Genomic DNA, 20,718 nt, shown 5'->3' with positions numbered 1-20,718 from the left:
CTCTGTGAATTACGGGTGTGGAGCGTGAAGTGTATAGTTGACTCATAGGATTGTCCACCCTAAGCATTGTATTGTAAACTAGTGTAAAGTCAACCTACCCATGGTCCGCGGACCATGGGATTGTATAAATAGAGTGAGGCTCTAAGTTGTGAAGATATTGAAGAATAAAAAGAGTAGAGAAGGAATGGTTCGAGCTTAGAGTAGATTTCTAGGTGTCTTGGGTTGTAGATGTAGGAAGAGGCTCTGCAGCTAAGTGCGCAGAGGCCTAGTAGAGTCTGCAGCTGAGTGCATGGACCCCTACAGCTGAGTGCGCAGGGAAGAGTTGAGTCTGTAAGTGGGACAGAAAGCTAATAAAGAGAAGTTTATCATAATTCTGTGTAATTGATGTGCATTATATTCTTTATGTTTACATTCATTTATGTATTGCGCGCACTGATATGATTAATGATTATGTTGTAATAACCCTAAATCTCACACACGCAAGTTAAGTAATCACTTAAATAACAAGGAACTAGGTATTAACCAGGTCACGCCCCGAGTAGGGCTGCGTGGAAGCTGTAATGCAGGTCGCAAAGGGATTGTAAGTGCGTGTGGCAATAGGTCAAACCGTGGATCTCCAGAAGCCCATCAGACATCCCAAGGGTGCGGAAACCTGGTTCTAACACTCTCCCATACTACTTTGGGTGAGACCTCAGTCTGCACTCCGTGGACTGTTGCCGAAAGGGCTAGTAGTACCGAGATTTGCTTGGCTAAATCACCCCCGAACTTGGGTTAGGCTCCACGAAGCTAACAAATGTTTCTATTGCCAGGACTAGGATCTGCATAAAGGATGTCTAATGTCGTGCCACTAGAACCCTATAAAGAATGAAATTGAAGAGTAGTTGGACAAGAAGGTTCACGAGTTCATGGTGTAGGAAAACATAAATATGCGAGTATCTAAGGAGCAGTGGTTGGATCGCTACTTTGACACTGAAATCCACGAAATTTTCTTTGCATATCTTCCATCTGAGTTGTATGAGTGGATCGCAAAGCTAGCAGACAACCAGGGAAGGTGTAGCTTCGACAAACCAATAGTGTAGACTCTGGAACTAGTGTGTAGACTAGAAGCCTCGGAAGAGAAGATAGTGTGAGCTTTGGACCACTGGCTTGACCAAATAATAGGAGGATTTATCACTGAGTTCATGGTAGACACGATCGCCATCTACAGTGAGGCAAAGCGACGTTTTCTCAAGGGACCACGAGTTAAGTATGTTAAATCTTTGAACACTTGGATTAAGATGTTATTGTGTGAAAAGCGAGTTATGTGAATAAATTAATGTTTGGGACTACGCGGAGAGGAAAGATTTACAGAAGCAGAAGTAGTGAAGAGTTAGAAAATAGTCCCTTAATTTCACCCTCGTAGGAGAGTGAGGATGAGCTCACAAAGGTTTCTCTGAGAAGCATGATCAGTTTGATAAGGTAGCGAATTCTATGTTTACCACCTCCACCCACACTACCACCTGCTTCACACCCCTCACCTCCATCTCCACCCCCTCCACCTCCACCACCTCCACAGTTCAGTATTGTGAGCACGATCAAACTACCAATATTCAAAGGAGTAGGGAATGAAGATCCGAACCAATTCTGGTTCATAGTAAGAGTAGTATGGGAAGCACAGGGCATCATGGATGATAATATCAAAAAGGCTACATTGGTGAGCACACTGCAAGATCGTGCATTAACATGGTATATCAAGAATTCTAATGACCACCTAAACATAGGAATTACAGAGATCCAGAATGTGTTGAACATCAAATTTAGCAGGCCAAAATCAAAGACACAGTTAATCATCGAGTTTAAAGAGATCACAATGCTCCTCGGTGAGACCCCCTGAGATCTAGACCAAAGGCTGAAGAGTATGATCCGCAAAGCCAATATGATGTTAGTGGATGCACAACATCACACATGGTTCGTGACCTCACTTAAGCATGACGTTGTCATAGCAGAAACTTTCCACCCAGGCCGAAGCGTTGGAGATGGTAATGAGGTTGCATGAGAGCCTTATACAAGACCTTGGATTGGGAGTCCAACAGATCCACGTGCATCTATATAATCTATGTCTGGAAATGTAGAGTTTGAAATAGGATAGGGCATGCCGACCAGAAGCATGCGAGGAAGTATGGTGCATAAAATGCAAAGGCCAGGGCCACAACAAAGATCATTGTCCAGTATTCATGAACTACTTGCTAGGAGGAGGGCCAATGCCATTAATACCGGAGTCGTAGGCGGGGATGAGTGTGGTGTCTTCATTATGGTGTGTGATCTACCAGATAGGAGGAAAAAATACCATGGATAATTTTCATCTGTTGCAAAAGTATACGCAGACGTCCCAGTAGTTGTTTTGTAATTTTTGCAGGTTGGTAGGCCATGATGAATGCACCTGTCGAAGCTATGAGCTAATGATGGATCAGACTCCTACCTATAGGGTGTGGGCTGAAACGTGAGCCCTCAACCCAAATGCAGGGTTGGCACGCATTGGGTTTCAAGGGCGTGGTCGGGGTCGTGGTGGAATGGGACTAGGAAAGGGTCACAGTTAGATAATTTATTACAATTGCGGAGGGCCAGGGCATTACACCCACGATTGTACAAATCTGACTAGGCTATCATGTTGGTACTGTAATCAATCTGATAATGAGGCAAAACATTGCCCTTCACTGATAGCAATGATGCATGAAAAGGGGGTGCTCCAGCCCCCTCTGACCCAGAATTTACAAATGATGAGGTCTATACCGAGCGAAGAAGACCCAAATGTAAACATGATGCTCAGGATCGGTGTGACAATGGGAGATGATAAAGGGAAGCAGCGAGAAGAAAGCACGTGGGTTCGCGAGGCTCCTACAAAGGAACCTGAGTTTGATTTAGAACGCGTGAAGGAGACATTCATGGAAGCTAAGAAGAGCTTCACTGAGGCCTCCACTTCAGGGTGTAAGGATTAGCTAGAACCAGTGATGGATCCTTCCATGCTCACTACCTTTCTAAAGACATGCATGAAACTGCTGCATGACAATAAGGCAATCAAAGGGCTATAGGAACTGATCACTAGGTGCGCAGGGTCAGGAGAACTGCACGTGGTCCGAAAACTGGGAAAGCATGCACTACACACAGGAAGGGAGATGAGGTTGACTGCACAAATAGCTGAATACGAAGTGGATCAGGTAATCCAGGATATGATCTCGGATGCAAATGTACTACCAAAGCAAATGTGGGAACACATGGGTAGACCCACATTGCAATGGTCCCCTGTTCAGTTACAAAAAGCGAACCAACATAAGATTTTTCCCATGGGAAGATTGCAAGGGGTGATAGTTGATATTGAAGGTGTGAGCGCGCAGGAAGATTTCAAAGTGATAGAGATTTTCGATGACAAAAATTCCTATCCCACACTGCTAGGAATAGACTGGGCTACCGATATGAATGGAATCATAAATTTGAAGAAGCACAAAATGACCTTCGAGAAAAAGTCACTACGTGTGGTAGTACCACTAGACCCAGCCGAAGGATCGCGATACACTGAACCGGTGTGCAACAACGATAGTGATGACGATCTTGACTGTATCTACAAGATAACTACACAAGGAGAGGATTGGGTGAATCCGATGGCAGATGGAAGGATTGTGTGGGAGCACGAGAGCTCCTACACTTCAGATTCAGACAAGGAGATAGAGCGATGGAAGAATCGACTACACGAAGTAACAACGCTGAACTGCAACATGATTGTTGATGAGGTAAATCCCCTCTACGGATAGAGGCGATCCCTACTAGCCCAGCAAGGGTCTAGCGACAATCACACAATGCTGCCATGCATGTTCCTAATTACGATTAAACAAGAGGTAAAGAGCACCTACTTGGATTCCAGCGCTGTCGTTTGACGAAGAGATGCTGCCTTCGCTCCTTCGCTTTGGCTGGTCACAATCCTCCGCGATCCCCGCGAATAGACACCTGCACACACAAAGGGGAAACAAACGCAAGCGTGAAATCTAATAAAAGCAACCATGCATCGGTCAGAAAAGATGTAATTCACATTTAATCATTGCATGTACAAATGAGAATGGAACAATAATAGCAGTCATCTATTATTAATCAAGACAGAGAAGAGTACAACCAAATGTTCTGACGTCGGTATCCTTCTCAGGAGGGGCCAGTCAGCAAGCGTCTCAAGCATTCACCTTTGGAGATGATTCTCCCAAGACAAGAAACTCTCTCTCACACAAGCAACACAAAAGAACCTTCCCTAAGCTACCAATCACTTCCACACCTAGCACACCAAATACCTATAGTAGCAGCAATCTGAGCACTATAAGCTCTATACAACCCAAGCTATTCCCAACTATCCAAACTCCAAAAAACTGGCTGCTCATGGTAATGGTGGAAGTATATGTAGGAGAAAGAGCCTCCTAAAAAGGTGGAAGGATGAGCTTATCCTTGAGGGAAGTGGTTGCAAAGAGTCGAACAGACATGCCATAGAAGGGAGTCGACATTCACAAAGCTAACAACCAAGCCTGGAGTTATCTGGAAGGCTGGTTGTTTGAACAAATTCTCCCAAACTGGATCAGCGCGGATTATTAGGAAACTGTCGCGCTGTCGCCGCATCTCAATAACTGGGACAGACATGTCGGCGCGGAAGTACATGGGAAAGGCGCACTGTGGACCAGCGCGGAAAAGTGATGTTCTTCCGCGTTGGCAGCGCACGGAATATACTACAGGGCGGAAGTCATCGCGTTTATTTTAGGAACAGACGCGCTGACGAACAAAACTTTGGGAAAATGGGTTTTTGGGCCAGTTCAGGAAGCAGGAGCTTATTAATTGTGAATTCTGGGTACAGCAGGGTGACTGACAGGAAGGCAGTGACAAATTACTGTGTAACAGATGCCCCCTAAAGCATGAAGACCGAGAGAGTGGGAGGGGTGAAATGCTTTACAACACACGCCGAACTGGAACATCACCAGGAAGGACCAAAATATCTCTGATAATCAAGTACATGCAGTCGAGGCATGGGCGCAGCCATCCAAAAGACATGCAAAAATGTCTGTGGAATGGACGCAGCCACCTAGCTAAAGAGACCATAATAATGATAAGGTATGGTCGCAGCCATCCATGAAGACTCAGGTATGGGCGCAGCCATCCATCAATGAGTCATGTAATGATCATCCACAAAATCGCAACCTGGACCATAAACAGACAGGGATCCAGGGTCTTGTGCTCCATCTCGACCCGAACAAAGTACAATTCTAGGCATGTGAATACAGGAGTCGAAGTCGAACATGCGTGAACATCGTCTGATTACCAGTCAATGATGAAAACTATTAACAGACGCGAGAGGTACCACCAATAATGAAAATGGCCCTCAAGGTACTGTAGGTACAATCCGCGGCATGTGAATCAATGAGCTGGTGTCGAACACCCACGGAATCATTCGATCGGAGGCCAATGATGTAAACCTCGCGTCGAACACGAAGAACCTGCCATTAGGGCATGCAGGCTCTAAGGCACCTGAAGGGAGTCTCTAAGTCACCTTCCCGGATAATGAGCTGAAGTCGACAGGAAGTGACCTTGATCGAAGGTGGGCCATAATGATTCCCACATCATCGACGCGAGACAGAGGAAAAAAAATGATTTGCATGAGATAGCAGATGAGGTTGTATTATTGCAGAGGTCAACTTCTCTTGAACATATCGGTGGCACTGTAGCGGGTTTGGCAGTATTTGACATGAAATGAGCAGAGGGTATAGTAATGATGGCAATGGGCAGATGAGAGGTCGAATAAGATAACCCAAACCCACAGAGGCCAGTGAAAAACAAGATGAGATGGTCCCACCTAGACACGAAGAAGAAGAGTGCCATGTTCAAGAGCGACATACTGCCGACACGACTATGATTACAGTTCCATTTTCCCCACCATTTCTGGCAGGTACCCCGGTTATTTTTGGATGACAAGCTTGACGGGGATAGCATATGCTCGAAGAGTGTCATTTCGACAATGTCCGATGTCATCAAGTGTTTAACGAGCCTGACAAAGGAAAAACTCGGCGTCTTTTCTTATTTAGAGAGTCTGAAAAGACAGCGGAAAAGGAGACTCCAGGGGGGGTCCTTTTTCGTAAAGTTGTGTCTCTCGAGCCCGAAAAAGTATAAAACAATGCCCGAAAGAACCGCCCGACCATTTCGATCGAGGAGTACTTTTCGTAAATAGTAACTTCGACCCGAAAAAGTAAAAAAGCAGTCGGAAGTACGTCGTTTTGGAGCCAATAACGAGTGCGAAACGACAAACACCCGGCAATCTTTTTAGTTTAAACGGTCGAAAAAAGAGCTTTAAAAGTGACCGCCTCTCGTTCCGTTAACGAGTCGAGAGGGGGACTCGGCAATCTTTTCATCTTTAAACGGTCAGAAAAGAGCTGAAAGCAGACCTCCATTTTTATTCTCTTTAACGAGTCAAAAAGGGAAAAATACTCGACAATCTTTTCATATTTTATGAGTCAGAAAAGAGCTTAAAGGTGACTCATCCTAGAGGAACGAGTGGTATAAAGGGTAGCAACTGGTTCCGGAAATGGTGGAACTGTTCAAAACATGTAATGGTTAAGAGGCTGGCTAATAAAACCACTCATCGCTGCGGTTCCTCAGGAAAGGATAAACAACCAAGTGAGAGCATATGATCGGCCAAAGAGATGGTAGCAATGGAATGAAACAACCAAGGCTCATCGAACAGAATTCAGCAGATAAAAATGGCAATCACAAGATGTAAATCGGGTATGGGTTCATTTTTACACAAGCTTGAACCGTGGAGAACTTTGCTTGGATTCGGTTTCATGTTTACACAAGCTTGAAACGAAAAACTATGCTTGTTATAAGTTCGCATGCCCCCAGCATAATGAAGCAAATCGAGGTACATGCCCCCCAAGCTTCATTGCATTCAACAAAGTGGATGGAATGAAGGTTCACTTTCGAGATCTATGAAAGACTCGACTTGTATTTTACGAGATCTGAATCAAAAGACTCGATTTGGACAGGGGAGTTGTTTCATTTTTTAATGAGGTTGACACAGTAAAAGAACTATCCTCATAACCCTTGTTTCATTTTTTAACGAGCTTGACACAAGATCAGGAACTATGCTCCACCAAACCTAGTTTCATGTTTTAAGGAGCTTGACACCGGAAAGGAACTATGCTCCACTCAGACCTAATTTCATTTTTTAGGGAGCTTGACATAGGAAAGTGAACTATGCTCCGTCCAGACTTCATCATAATGAACGGGAAGTGGAGGCCCCCAAGAAAGTGGCTCCGGAGGAAAGGTCGACATCTTGGAAATGAGGACCTAATGCCCCCAGGACACTATGCACGATGGTGTCATCACTGGGTACGGGCACGGGATAGGTGGCCACATAGTTGATTTGCGGCGAGGCAGATGCAACTTGTGGATGAAAGCCAGGAGGGAAGGACGAGTGCGCCGGAGGGGCTTGTGGACGAATGAACGATAATTGATCGAACGTCACGATTCTTCCATCGTGTGGAAAACAAACCACACGGAAAAGTGAAGAAACAAGGGCTCCCATGGCATACACATAATCACGACCAAGGAGAAGACTGAAGTCTAAAGAACCTTGGGCAACTGAGATGTCTATATAGACAGTCTTGCCCCCCAAAGTAATAGGAAACTTTGGAAGGATCCCTAATGGCTGACTCGTTCCTCCGTCAAACGCGGTGAGATGCGGTGCGACAGGTACAAGCGATGGGGAACCCAAAGCTCGCCAAGTAGTAACGGGCATAAGACTAACCGATGCTCCTTCGTCTAACACAGTGCCAGGCAGCGCCTTATTGCAAGCATAGGCGGTGACCCAGAAAGGCACGTGGGATGGAAGGGGAGGGGTAGTCAAACGACTCCAATCAAAGGAAATGACCGAACTACTTGGTGGGGGAACCATATGGTTGCCCCCCTGCTCAGAAAGAACCGAATCTAAATTCTCCGAAGAGGTTTCAGGAGAACCTTTATCAAGCTCAGGAGAATCTGAGGAGACGAGAAGAACATGAGAATTTTGCTCTTCCGAAACAGAGTGCTTGAGAGGAGGTGAACTCGAATCAACACCCTTTCCGACCAACGGCGGGTCTGGAACAGGCTGGGGACAGCCAGGTTCGGGAAGAGGAGCCTGGACAAGAGAGGAATCTGAAGCAATCTCTTTGTCAACAAGGGTGCGATCTACAATTGTAGAAAGACGTTGATAACCGGCGGGAAATGGATTCAGAGGAGCAGCAAGACTTTCCAACACAGCAGAGGCTTTATCCATGAGGGGACAAAGGTGAAGGGGATGTTTGTCTTCACAAAGTCGACATGGGATTCGAAACTTCCCTTTCTCCTTACCATTCCTAACTGATGAGGTAGCATCTCCATGATCATCAGTGGACGATGAAGGGCAGGCCGGATCGTGAGACCAAACTTCTAATACCCTGGGAATGCCAGGACAATCACGAAGCAGATGGTCCTCCCTGCATAATCGACAAGGAAACTTAACCTTCCGCGGAGGAGCAGAAGGTGACCCGACTTCAGGTGTACTGGAGTGGATAGCTGGACTTGAGAGGGGGACTGTGTGTGTAGGCTCTCCCTGAGGGGACTTCTTCTTCTTGGTCTTCCTCTTCTTCTTCTTAGCCACCTGGTTACTCACATCGAGAGTTTCACCAGGCGAAGTACAAGAGGAAGACATAGAAGTAGGCGTCGAAGGGGAGAGATCCACCTTAGGATCAACATGACGTTGTTCAGGTGGAGGGACTGATGGATTAACAGCCGATACGGTAGGGACCAAAGAGGTTGAAAACAACCACACAGGCAACCCGACAGTTAACCCTGGTAGGGACAACGTCGCCATATACGGAGCACCAACATTCCCAAGAGGAGGGAATTGTCCTGGATTCCCATCAAAGGGGGAACCTGGGTTAGTGAATCCCGGAAAAGTTGCCATAGCAAACGAACACGAAACCTACTCAAGCTAGCGCACACAAGACCTAACAGGAAATGTTATCGCGACCGAATAAATTTTTTAAGACATTGGGATTAGACTTGACCTTTTCATGTTTCAAGAGTCGAGAAAAGGACGAAAAGATGACTCCAGTCGCCTTCGAATGTTTAATGAGCACGAAGTGACAAGATGCTCACTTACACCTTTTCATTTAGGGAGTCCAAAAAGGATCAAAAGTGACTGCTCTGGAGATTCTAGGTAAAAAGGTATGCCAGACTTTTCGCAAAACCACAGAATACTTTTTAGGGTACGGGTGGTCAATCTTCGTGAATGCTGTGTTCACTGCAGTGCAAATCGTAAGGCGGCAGACTCGGATTCCTATGGATCAAGGATAAAAGCCTAGTGGGGTCTCCCTATATACGTGACGGTACGTGGGAGCACAGTCCGTGTTAGACCACTATCGAGTCACAGAACGAGGAATCACCCAACCGTAATGTGAAACAACAGTGACTATGTTTAAAGACGCCGGAACACGTCTCTAACCTAGACCTCTAGATGTTTGCGTTTAGTTCCAATGCATTTTTAGATTCATTCGGTTCATTTTATAGTTGATATTGAGTTTAAGTTTCGATTTCAGGTCCTATCGTATGTTCTCTCACAATTACCTAGATGCAAACTACATGCCAAAGAGAATCATTTTGTTCGATGAATTCTAGCTATGGAAGAGTAAAGAGATTTCAATCAAACAAAACGAACACAAGCAAACAAGCAACCTAATGCAGCTAAAAGCAAGGAAAGGAAACTTTTTCTTTTGAAAATGTGAATCAACGAAATGTTCTTTTCCTTTTCAATTTTTTAAAAGTAAAGCCACTAGTTTGATTTTCTTTCAGTGACACAAAGCATCTAAATGAATTTGGAAGAACCGAAACACCAAGCAAATCACTTAATGAAAGCACACAAAGTTCCCAAAACATCCAACGAAGGCTTCCAAATCAAAAGGAAAACTAAGTTCCGTACAAGCTATGTGATCTAAGCTCGGCAAGACAAGCAAGGATTGCAAGCAAGGAGGAAGCGAATGTGAACTGATCGATCCAAACAATCGTAATCTATGCTTGGTAGTGAAGAAATCGAATCAACATAAAAAAGGTGGTTCAATAATCGACACTAAAAATCAACCAGCAACAAGCAGTGAAAAAGCCTCAAGCAAATCAATAAGAGGGTTGTGGATGAATGTTGAATAGACAAGTAACCCAAGCAAACGGTTTCTCGATGAAACTTCTAAAGGGCTAGGTCACATGGTCTAAAAACACAAGAGTCACTCGAATGAAATCAAAGAGAGAGCATCCCTTAACCAAAAAGCAATCAAAACAAGCTAATGAGGGACAAGAAACCACAGGGGATAAGAAAGATTGATGAATTCAGGAGATAAAGTTATAAAAACAACTTTTCAGGAGTCAGCGCAAGTTTTACACTAAAAACTCATGTCAGCGCAACTTTTACACAGACCACCCGAGCTGTCAGCGCGAATTTTTCCCAAAAAACCGAGCTGATCTCAGAAAAACACAGTCGTCGCGGAATTAGGCTAGAAACCCAAGGTCAGCGCGGGTAGAAAGCTAGCAAGTGGCGCTGACATCGCGACTATACACGTCTTTTCCGCGCTGATCCGATTTTCCAGGATCGTCGCGACTGTTAGGCGTATTTACGCGATGAACAGGATGTTGCAAAAGGGTGAGCGCGATGTCAGCGCGACTGTTAAAATTAAATCCGCGATGGAGCTCAAAAATAGTGACAGGCAAATCAAAACTCCCAAATCAAAACAGCCAATCTTTCAATCAAACAGGGGCATCTCCCAGATCAACCCAGGAAACGCAAAAGACTGATAATTAATCCCCAATTTCAAAAAGAGAGCAATCAAATTCAAACACAAAGATGGACTCAAGAGATAAAAAGGCTGATTCCCCAGCGGAGTCGCCAAATTGTTGATGAGGTAAATCCCCTCTACGGATAGAGGCGATCCCTACTAGCCCAGCAAGGGTCTAACAACAATCACACAATGCTGCCATGCATGTTCCTAATTACGATTAAACAAGAGGTAAAGAGCACCTACTTGGATTCCAGCGCTGTCGTTTGACGAAGAGATGCTGCCTTCGCTCCTTCGCTTTGGCTGGTCACAATCCTCCGCGATCCCCGCGAATAGACACCTGCACACACAAAGGGGAAACAAACGCAAGCATGAAATCTAATAAAAGCAACCATACATCGGTCAGAAAAGATGTAATTCACATTTAATCATTGCATGTACAAATGAGAATGGAACAATAATAGCAGTCATCTATTATTAATCAAGACAGAGAAGAGTACAACCAAATGTTCTGACGTCGGTATCCTTCTCAGGAGGGGCCAGTCAGCAAGCGTCTCAAGCATTCACCTTTGGAGATGATTCTCCCAAGACAAGAAACTCTCTCTCACACAAGCAACACAAAAGAACCTTCCCTAAGCTACCAATCACTTCCACACCTAGCACACCAAATACCTATAGTAGTAGCAATCTGAGCACTATAAGCTCTATACAATCCAAGCTATTCCCAACTATCCAAACTCCAAAAAACTCGCTGCTCATGGTAATGGTGGAAGTATATGTAGGAGAAAGAGCCTCCTAAAAAGGTGGAAGGATGAGCTTATCCTTGAGGGAAGTGGTTGCAAAGAGTCGAACAGACATGCCATAGAAGGGAGTCGACATTCACAAAGCTAACAACCAAGCCTGGAGTTATCTGGAAGGCTGGTTTTTTGAACAAATTCACCCAAACTGGATCAGCGCGGATTATTAGGAAACTGTCGCGCTGTCGCCGCATCTCAATAATTGGGACAGACATGTCGGCGTGGAAGTACATGGGAAAGGCGCGCTGTGGACCAGCGCGGAAAAGTGATGTTCTTCCGCGCTGGCAGCGCACGGAATATACTACAGGGCGGAAGTCATCGCGGTTATTTTAGGAACAGATGCGCTGACGAACAAAACTTTGGGAAAATGGGTTTTTGGGCCAGTTCAGGAAGCAGGAGCTTATTAATTGTGAATTCTGGGTACAGCAGGGTGACTGACAGAAAGGCAGTGACAAATTACTGTGTAACAATGATGATCAAATCATTGCATTGCATAAAAATAGAGGCAAGGGAGATGTTGACATATGATGGATTGTCAACAGTGGATGAATTTCTAAGCAAATTCGAAAATGTAGTACCAGAGCAGCAGTGGTTCAATGAACTGAAGTGGGCACTGCGTGCAACACCGGCACAATGGTGGGGTACGCATCAAGGAACTTTTGAAGACTGGCACAGATGCAGAAGGATGATGCACCTACAGTTTGGAAAACCCCAAGTATGACTAGCAGACAAATATGATAGACAAGATGATCCACACACACACCTTGTGAAATGAACCAAGGTCTATAGTGAAGAGCCATAGCCTGAATGGTTGCACCTATTCTACCATACCCTAGACGTCATACCCATGAATTGGTATATGGAGATAGAGGTCCACCATGGTACGGGCGATTGGGATGCACTGTGCGAGGGATTCTTGTTAACATTCACATCTGAAGATCGTTGGTCAGATACTATGGACAATGCGCTACAAGCAGTGAATGCCAACATCTTTAAATTACCACAGGAGCCAATGGAAGTACTTCGGCCAAAATGGATGATACAGTTAAGTATCGCACTAGAGTGTTATAACATGAATGTTGAGGATGATGATGAGGACCCACAAAACATTGAAATTTCAAAAACAGAAGGCTCTCGTGAGATTCACGAACCATCACTTGAAGACCCTGACATCACCACGCCGCTAAAGATGAAGCAGGTCAACATTGGAATGGAGGTGGAACCAAAGTACACAATGCTTGGGGACTATTGGGATGACGCCACGGTCGATAAGGTCACTGAGTTACTCCGCGAATACCAAGACTTGTTCCCAACCAAAATTATGGACTTAAAAGGGATCGTGGGCGATTTAGGGACGATGAGGATCACCCTGAAACCCAATGTGAAGCCAGTTAAGCACTGGCCTTACTGCTTGAATCCAAAGTATAAAGAAAAGGTCCGCAATGAATTAAAAAAAATGCTTGCAGCTAGAATTATTGAACCAGTGGAAGAATCTGACTGGGTGAGTCCTATGGTGGTACAGGAGAAAAAATAGAAGGGTGAAATAAGAATATGCATAGACCTCAAGAAGCTGAACGATGCCTGTGTACATGATCCATTCCCAACACCATTCACAGATGAGGTACTAGAGAATGTTGGCGGTCAGGAAGCATACTCATTCACGGATGGGTTCTCAGGGTACCATCAGATCAAGATTGCATCAGAAGATAGGAGCAATATGACCTTCACAATAGAATGGGGATGCTTTCAATACATTGTGATGTCGTTTGGATTGAAGAATGCGCCAACTATATTCTCGCACATCGTGGTAGCTGCGTTCAAAGAATACATCCACAAATTTTTGGAGGTCTATCTGGATGATTAGACTATTTTTGGATTAGTTAATCACCATGTAGTGAGCTTGCATTTGATGTTGGATACTTGCCGCTGACACCAGATTGTGCTGAACATGAAGAAGTGCACATTCCTTGTTCCCTTTGGAAACCTGCTAAGACATGTGGTTTGCAAACAAGGACTGATGGTGGACCCTACGAAGATTGCCGTTATTCTCAATTTAGAAGCACCACGATGTGTTAAACAACTACGTGCTGCCTTGGGGCACACTAGATACTATAGGAAGTTCATCAAAAGTTATGCCCAAATAATTGTGCCGATGGAAAATATATTGAAAAATATGTTACATATTGCTGGAATGATGATTGGATGAAGAGTTTGGATGTCCTAAAGGGGAAACTAGCCTCCGCGCTGATCTTGGTCGTCCCGAAATGGGATGTGGAATTTCATGTACATGTTGATGTGTCATGTATCTCATTGGGAGACATACTCACACAGGAAGGCGCAGAGGGTGTGGATCATCCGATTGCATTTGCGAGTCGAAGACTGTCCAAAGCATAAAAGAACTACTCTACCACCGAATGCAAGGGGTTGGCAATGGTGTACGTGCTCCAAAAATACCGGCATTATTTACTTGGAGGACATTTCAAGATGTATATTGACTATTCCACGTTGAAATACCCGGTGAAAAAGCCTGTGTTAGCAGGGCGAATATGTAGATGGATTTTACTGTTTCAAGAATATTATTTTGAGGTCATAGTCAAGCTGGGACACTTGAATGTAGGACCAGACCACTTGTCACAAATTGAGACGAGTGAGGAACCAAAACATTTGGAGGAGGGACTACCTGATGCACAACTCTTTGCAGTGTGCATCGTGGATGGACATTTCAAAGATATAATCCATTTTCTAACAACAGGAACTGCACCGAAGGAGTAGTCAATCCAACAGAAGAAGGAATTGGTGGTGTGCGTGGTAGACTTTTCTGTCATCATGGGGCACCTCTACAAGATGTGTAGTGATGAGATATTGTGAAGATATGTACCTAAATTTGAACCTAGGTCAGGCCCCACTAAGCCAACAATTAGGAAACACGATTGGGTTGGAGGCCTTTGCGCGCAACATCTCGGTAGCCTCTGAAGTGCCAATAGCAAGGCTGGTAGATACCGTGCTAGCCTATGATGTGTGGTTCTACAACTCTTGCAACCGTGTCTCGATAATGCCCAGGATGATCTGCTACTACTGCTCAAATTGTTACAGAGCTTCCACAGTGACATCCCTCACTGTGTCACCAATATCATGCAAGTCACCTTTCGTTAGCGTAATAAGGTCCAGTGATGTTTTGGTATCCTTTGATTTCTTTCTGGAACCTCCTTTCTCCTGCTCCCTTGCGTGCTTGATGTAGGAAGATGTCTCCTGAGGGTCTGTGCCATGCTGTTCTATCTCCTCATCTGTCTCAGGTGAAGGCGACCTCGTGCCTTTGTCAAATCCCCCCTCTACCCCACCGGTCTGCTTCACTGTATGCTGCATGGCCTCATGCTCTGCTTGGGACTTATTAGCGGCCTCCTTTTTCCTCTTTTCAGCATGCATCATCTTTAGCTTGGCCTCCTCCTTCTTCTTCTACACGGTAGAATTGCTCCCTCCCACTACCAAGTCTATTGTAGCATGCCACTCTGCCGACCATTGATCAAGTATCACATCAATGGCATCATACATTGCTAGATAAGGCAAGTCATACCATTTCTGCTTAGGGTCCTTTTGCACCCTGATGGATACACGATGGAAGTCTACATTAAATTCACCGTAGCCTTGCAAGTTAGCATACACCGTAGGTGATAACCATAGTTTACGATTGATGGCCAGGTGGATGTTCATCTCCATCAAGATCCAAAAGATCCTGCTATCCCTGATTCACCACGCATCCTTGGTCACCCACAACGAAGCATACTTTGTTGCTTCTGGGAGTTTTGGCAAGACCAAAGGGAATTGGTTGTCCTCTTGCAGCTCCCACACTACCAACATGATTGACAGTAAAAGCCACGTGTAGTGTAACATTTTGCTAAGCTCGTGTGCTTCGCGGTAGTTCACTAGGAACTCTATCCGAAGATAGTCTGACTAGTTGAACTGGACTCCTTTAGCGCACTAGGCTGCTAGCACAACAACAAGCGCCGACACCTCATCGACACGACACTTCCTCATCACCCTCCCTATTGTTGTCCCTTAAGAAACCAATTTCCTGGTTGTGTAAAAATTGTGCTTAAGAGATTAATGTTTATAATTATTATCACTTGTTTGTCACTTAATTGTATGTTGTATTCTCAAATGAAGGACCTGAAAGACTTGTTTTTAAACCCTCAATACTTAGGTGACATTAAAATCTCAAAATGCCATTTGATTGCTGAATATAAATGATGAATGAAGAAAGTTTGAAGAATTCATAGACAATATGTTGTTTTACACATAATCTAATATCTGTGACACTTGGAGAAGTTAAAGATAATATGTTGTCTTACACAGAAACTACTATCTGTAACTTAGAAGAATTGCAGAGGTGGGAACTTCAAATATAGGAGCGCTTTTTTAAGGGATTTTAACGTCATTTACATAAGAAAATAAAGACCTGCAACTTCATTACCATAATTAAAGGAAGAAAACATTTAATGACACATAATAGAGAAGTCACAAAAATCATACCCAACAATGTGTGGAAAACTTCTGATTCTTTCATTAATCAACAGTGTTATTAAGAATACAGTGGCCTAATCTCTAGGTTCTTGAAAGTTCGAACCCTTTCTTTGTAAATTTTCCTCTTTTTATACATTATGAGACAGTTGGTAATCACCAAAATTGTCAAACTACTTAACTATTCTCATAATTGTCAAAAGTAAAAATTATTACATAATATTACATAGAGGGTAAAAGACACCTCATTCTCAAGAAAATAAAATAACAAGAAGTTACTGAAATTAGAAAGTGATGGTTGTTCAGTGTTTGAATCTGTAGCTTGAGCCTATGGTTCTGCTGATGTATCTTTGTGTTGCTTTATCATCCGTTAATGGATTAGTGGATGAAGCGGCAGGGTATGGTGACTGACATGGGCAATTAATAGATGAAAGCAGTGGAAGATGTGGAATGAGTGACATGGGGCGGAAAACCTTGGGAGCTCACCATGTGGGTAAAGAATGTATGGGAGCTTCAATGAGGTTGAACCCCCGCAGTAATTTCAGGCCACACATTGCGGTCAACCATGCTAACTTCATGATCAACTGTGGGGGTTGAGCTTTAATTAATCTTTGTGCTCATTGCTTCCTCGCGACACACCTCAATGTACTTATCAAGTTATCGCTTGATCGCTCCTCTTGAACCTGCATGGCCTTTTGACAATGGAAAACCTTCGGTTACCACATAACTCAAAACAATTAACACTTTGGTTCATAAACCTATCACATCTACCTTAGCTGTACATGATCACCGTCTGATGATCCGTTCAATGGATGGTCTGATGCCTCAGAACTCATGAAACTCTAAACCTGTTTGAACTAAACTTTATCGAGTCCGCTTTTTCAACGCCCCTTTGACTCCCATACGGACATAGTAGGAAATAAAATCTACCAGTTAATGATTTATTGAGTCCTATTTTAAAGATAAAACCTTATTACTTTCTGACTCGATATCCGTTGGATCCTGTCTCTTTCAATGGACGGCTGAGATTGGCCCAAACTTCAATGAATTAAATTGTATTTGATACACCATCGCATCCTATTTCTGAAATAAACTTCATTCTAGTTACCCACGCAGTTGTCGTCAGATCTGTGGCCTGTTGATCGGACGACCTAGATCTTCTCACAAGTTTATCACTTTCAAAAGCCATTAATAATATAAAATCAACCATTTCTTTCAAATCTTTGCATTTCTTTTTATTTCCATTATAACATAATATTTTGTTTTTCTTTCATATTTTTTATTTTTCTTTCATTTTGTGATAAAACTGAAAATAAAACTTAAATAACAATGGATGCTACAACATCTGGCTCCACTTGGGGATAGTTCTTTTTCCATAGAATCACTAAGAACTGCAGATCAGTGCCTTCACCTTAGGCATGGAGTCATATATTGCTTAACCAATTCAAATTCTATGGCATTTGTACACTGAATTCACTCTAGTATCTACAATGATAGGATGCTTGTGCTTCAGAATTGGAAATACTGCTTGAGGTACTACCCATTGATAGGCAGCTGTAGAGTTTTACCATCAAGATTCTCTATAGTAGTTTCCTTAAGGATTCTCATCAAAGCCTTATTAGTGGATTCAGCCAATCCATTTCCCTGTGGATGATAAGTAGTTGAATGAGATAAAATAGCATTATACTTCTAACAAAAGGCAACAAACTTACTTGAACTGAACAATTGAGCATTGTCTGTTATGACATTGACAGGGAATCCAAGTCTATTGAACATGCTTTCCTCACATGTCTTGAGATCCACATAGGACCAAGCCAACACATTAGTGTATTGCCTGAAAAGCTTAATATATATCTCCTTATAATTAAGTGAAACTTCCTTGAACAATTTGACCAACTTGGGCTCCTTTTGGGTTCCAATATTGGGATCTTGAATCTATTCATCCTGTGAAATGAAACCATCACTTGTTCCTTCTTTATAATAGGCTCCATTAAAGAAGCACTTCCACACCCCTTCTATTTACAGCTCTGTATTTACACAGGCTGAAGCAAGATGCCTCTGGTTATCTTCAGCCAATTCTGCATTGTCATGCAGCATGAAGCAAGAAAAGCCGTCTTTTTCCTGGCTATATAAAGGTGAATTACTTGCTTCATTATTTGGATTTTTCTAATAAATCTTGTTTCTTTGTATAGCCTACTTTCTTCCCCACCAAAAATTGGTATGAAAACATAAGAAAAATCTAGTTTTAAAACACCAGCCAATTTAGCCCCCCATGACCTAGATAGTAACATTCCAAACCTAGCGGGGATATCTGCTACCACTACATCCATTGCCAAACTTTTGGTTGGAATCTGAGCTAGTGACACCACCATATCTTTAATGCCCCCCAGACACTTGACTTTATGTGAATCAAAATAATACAAGTCTCTATAAGGTTTAGTAACTATAGGTTTAGATGTTTCATCACTGATAATGGCATAAGGTTATGTGAGGCTCCGAAATCAAACATACAATTGTGCAAGAGTAAATCATGAACCAATAAAGAAATGTAGAAAGGAGGTGTTAAAGAATCGACCTCCTCCACATGTGAACCAAAAACCACTACTAGTTTATCTTCTTTCAAATTCAAAATGTCATTTATATTCACATTCTGAGATAGATTGATAAACTCTATAATTTCTCTTTGATAGATGTTGTTTTAATCAACTCTGTGAGGGGTACCTGAATTCTGGTCTTTTCTACTTCTTTGGTGAAACTAAACACATGGATCTGTTTAGTATTCCTTTCATTTTCATCTTCACTTTTCTTCATGACTGAAATCTCTTGTGGAATGGAAACAAGTTTCTCTAAAGGAATTTTTTCACTTTTGTCTTGAGAGGACTCACCTTGAAGCATTTGAGTCTTGCTACTTGTATTCTATTGCTGCTTTCCTTTATTCAATTGTTTTGTAGGCTGTGGTTCTTTTTCTTGTGGAGTTTTCTTTTGTAAGGGAGCTAGAACTTGCTGCTCACCTTCATCTTCTTGACTTCTAAATCTTTTCCTTGATCTCAAGTCATATTTCTTATGTAGTTCTGCTTGCATAAAATCAGAAAACCTCTTCCAACATTCATCAATTTCATTATCATCATAGATGACATCTGTTTTACTATATTCTCCTCCCTCAACACCTAATTCATCTTCATCTACTGCATATAATGTGAAAATATGGTCATCGTGATCCTTGGAATGCTCTAGTACTCCATCAGGATTTGCCTCTATATACAATGGTGCTTGAATCTGATCTTGATATTTTCTCTCCCTCTGTAAAATTTGCAGAGGTTGTCTTCTATATTGAGGATTAAAATTTCTATTTTTCTATACTTTTCTCTGAGAATTCTTACTCTCTAATTCCAATTTAATCAACTTATTAGAGAAATTTCTAATTACATTATTCATATCCTCTAATGTTTGATCTTGAGAGGATTATACTTTAGCCTTTCCCTTATCTTGGATAGGTTGTGCATCTGGTGATTTACATGCAGCCACCAGATTTGCTTCTATCTCTAATGCATATGTTTGGATCTGGTCAAGAGTTGGGGTTCTCCTCTCCCTCAATTTTAATCCAAAATTTGACTCAAAAGCCCCTGCAAAAGTTATTTCTGCACCAGCATGAGGGGGCTTAATCTCCATTGGAAGACTATTGTACAATTTATTGAACCTTTTGATGAATTCAGCAACACCTTCATCAGATTTCTTCTTGATAGCATTAAACTCTATGAGTGAATACCCAGTAATCTTTTTTCTCCCTATCTCTGGGTGAACAGGCGCTCCATCTCTTCCCAAGTTGTAATAGAGTTATTAGGAATCCCTTTAAACCATTTTCTTGCTTCTCCATCCAAGGATTGGACAAAAAGTCTTAGAACGACATCTAGGTGTTCAACATTTAGGTTTTCTATGAAATTTCAAAATACTGATATATGATTCTATGTTGTTTGTTCATTCTCCCCTGTGAAACGAGGAAGAATATTTAAGTATTCTTGCAGCATTTGATTCAAATGTTGTAGCAATTGAATAGGTGCATACCTATGCATCAGAAATGTAGGTGCTACCATATTTGCTCCTAAATTTACTAAACCTTGATTACCAACAAATGTGGAACTTGAATGAGGAGTAAATGGAGTGTACAAAGGTGGTGATGTAGTTATAGGTTTAGGCTGAATAAGTATAACAGATACTGAAAAAGAAATAGACTCTAAAGACTGTTCCTGACAGTTGGGTTCTTGGAATGAATTGGATGTAGAAGGTGACTCTTGGTCAATAAAAGATGAATGTGAAAGATGTGATGAACTGCTGCCTGGTGCAGACAGTGTAGGACTTCATGTAAGTGGAGTTTTAGGCCTTCCAACCCTCTTGGAAACTATCCTCTCAGGATCTGAAAGGGCTTGAACTTTCTGCTGTGAGGTATCTGACCTGGTATGGGGTCTCTTTGGAGCCAGAGTTATTTCTTTTGTTCAAAATAGCCAGATATTTCCTCCTCGCTGAACAACCAGAGGAAACTATTGAAAACCCAAGGAGAAGTGTTGTTTTCT

This window comes from Pinus tabuliformis, chromosome 6, assembly GCF_031772625.1.
Source record: "Pinus tabuliformis cultivar Carrire ecotype Pingquan chromosome 6, CPIR1, whole genome shotgun sequence".
In the NCBI taxonomy this organism is placed as follows: domain Eukaryota; kingdom Viridiplantae; phylum Streptophyta; class Pinopsida; order Pinales; family Pinaceae; genus Pinus; species Pinus tabuliformis.
This window is presented reverse-complemented; position numbering follows the sequence as displayed.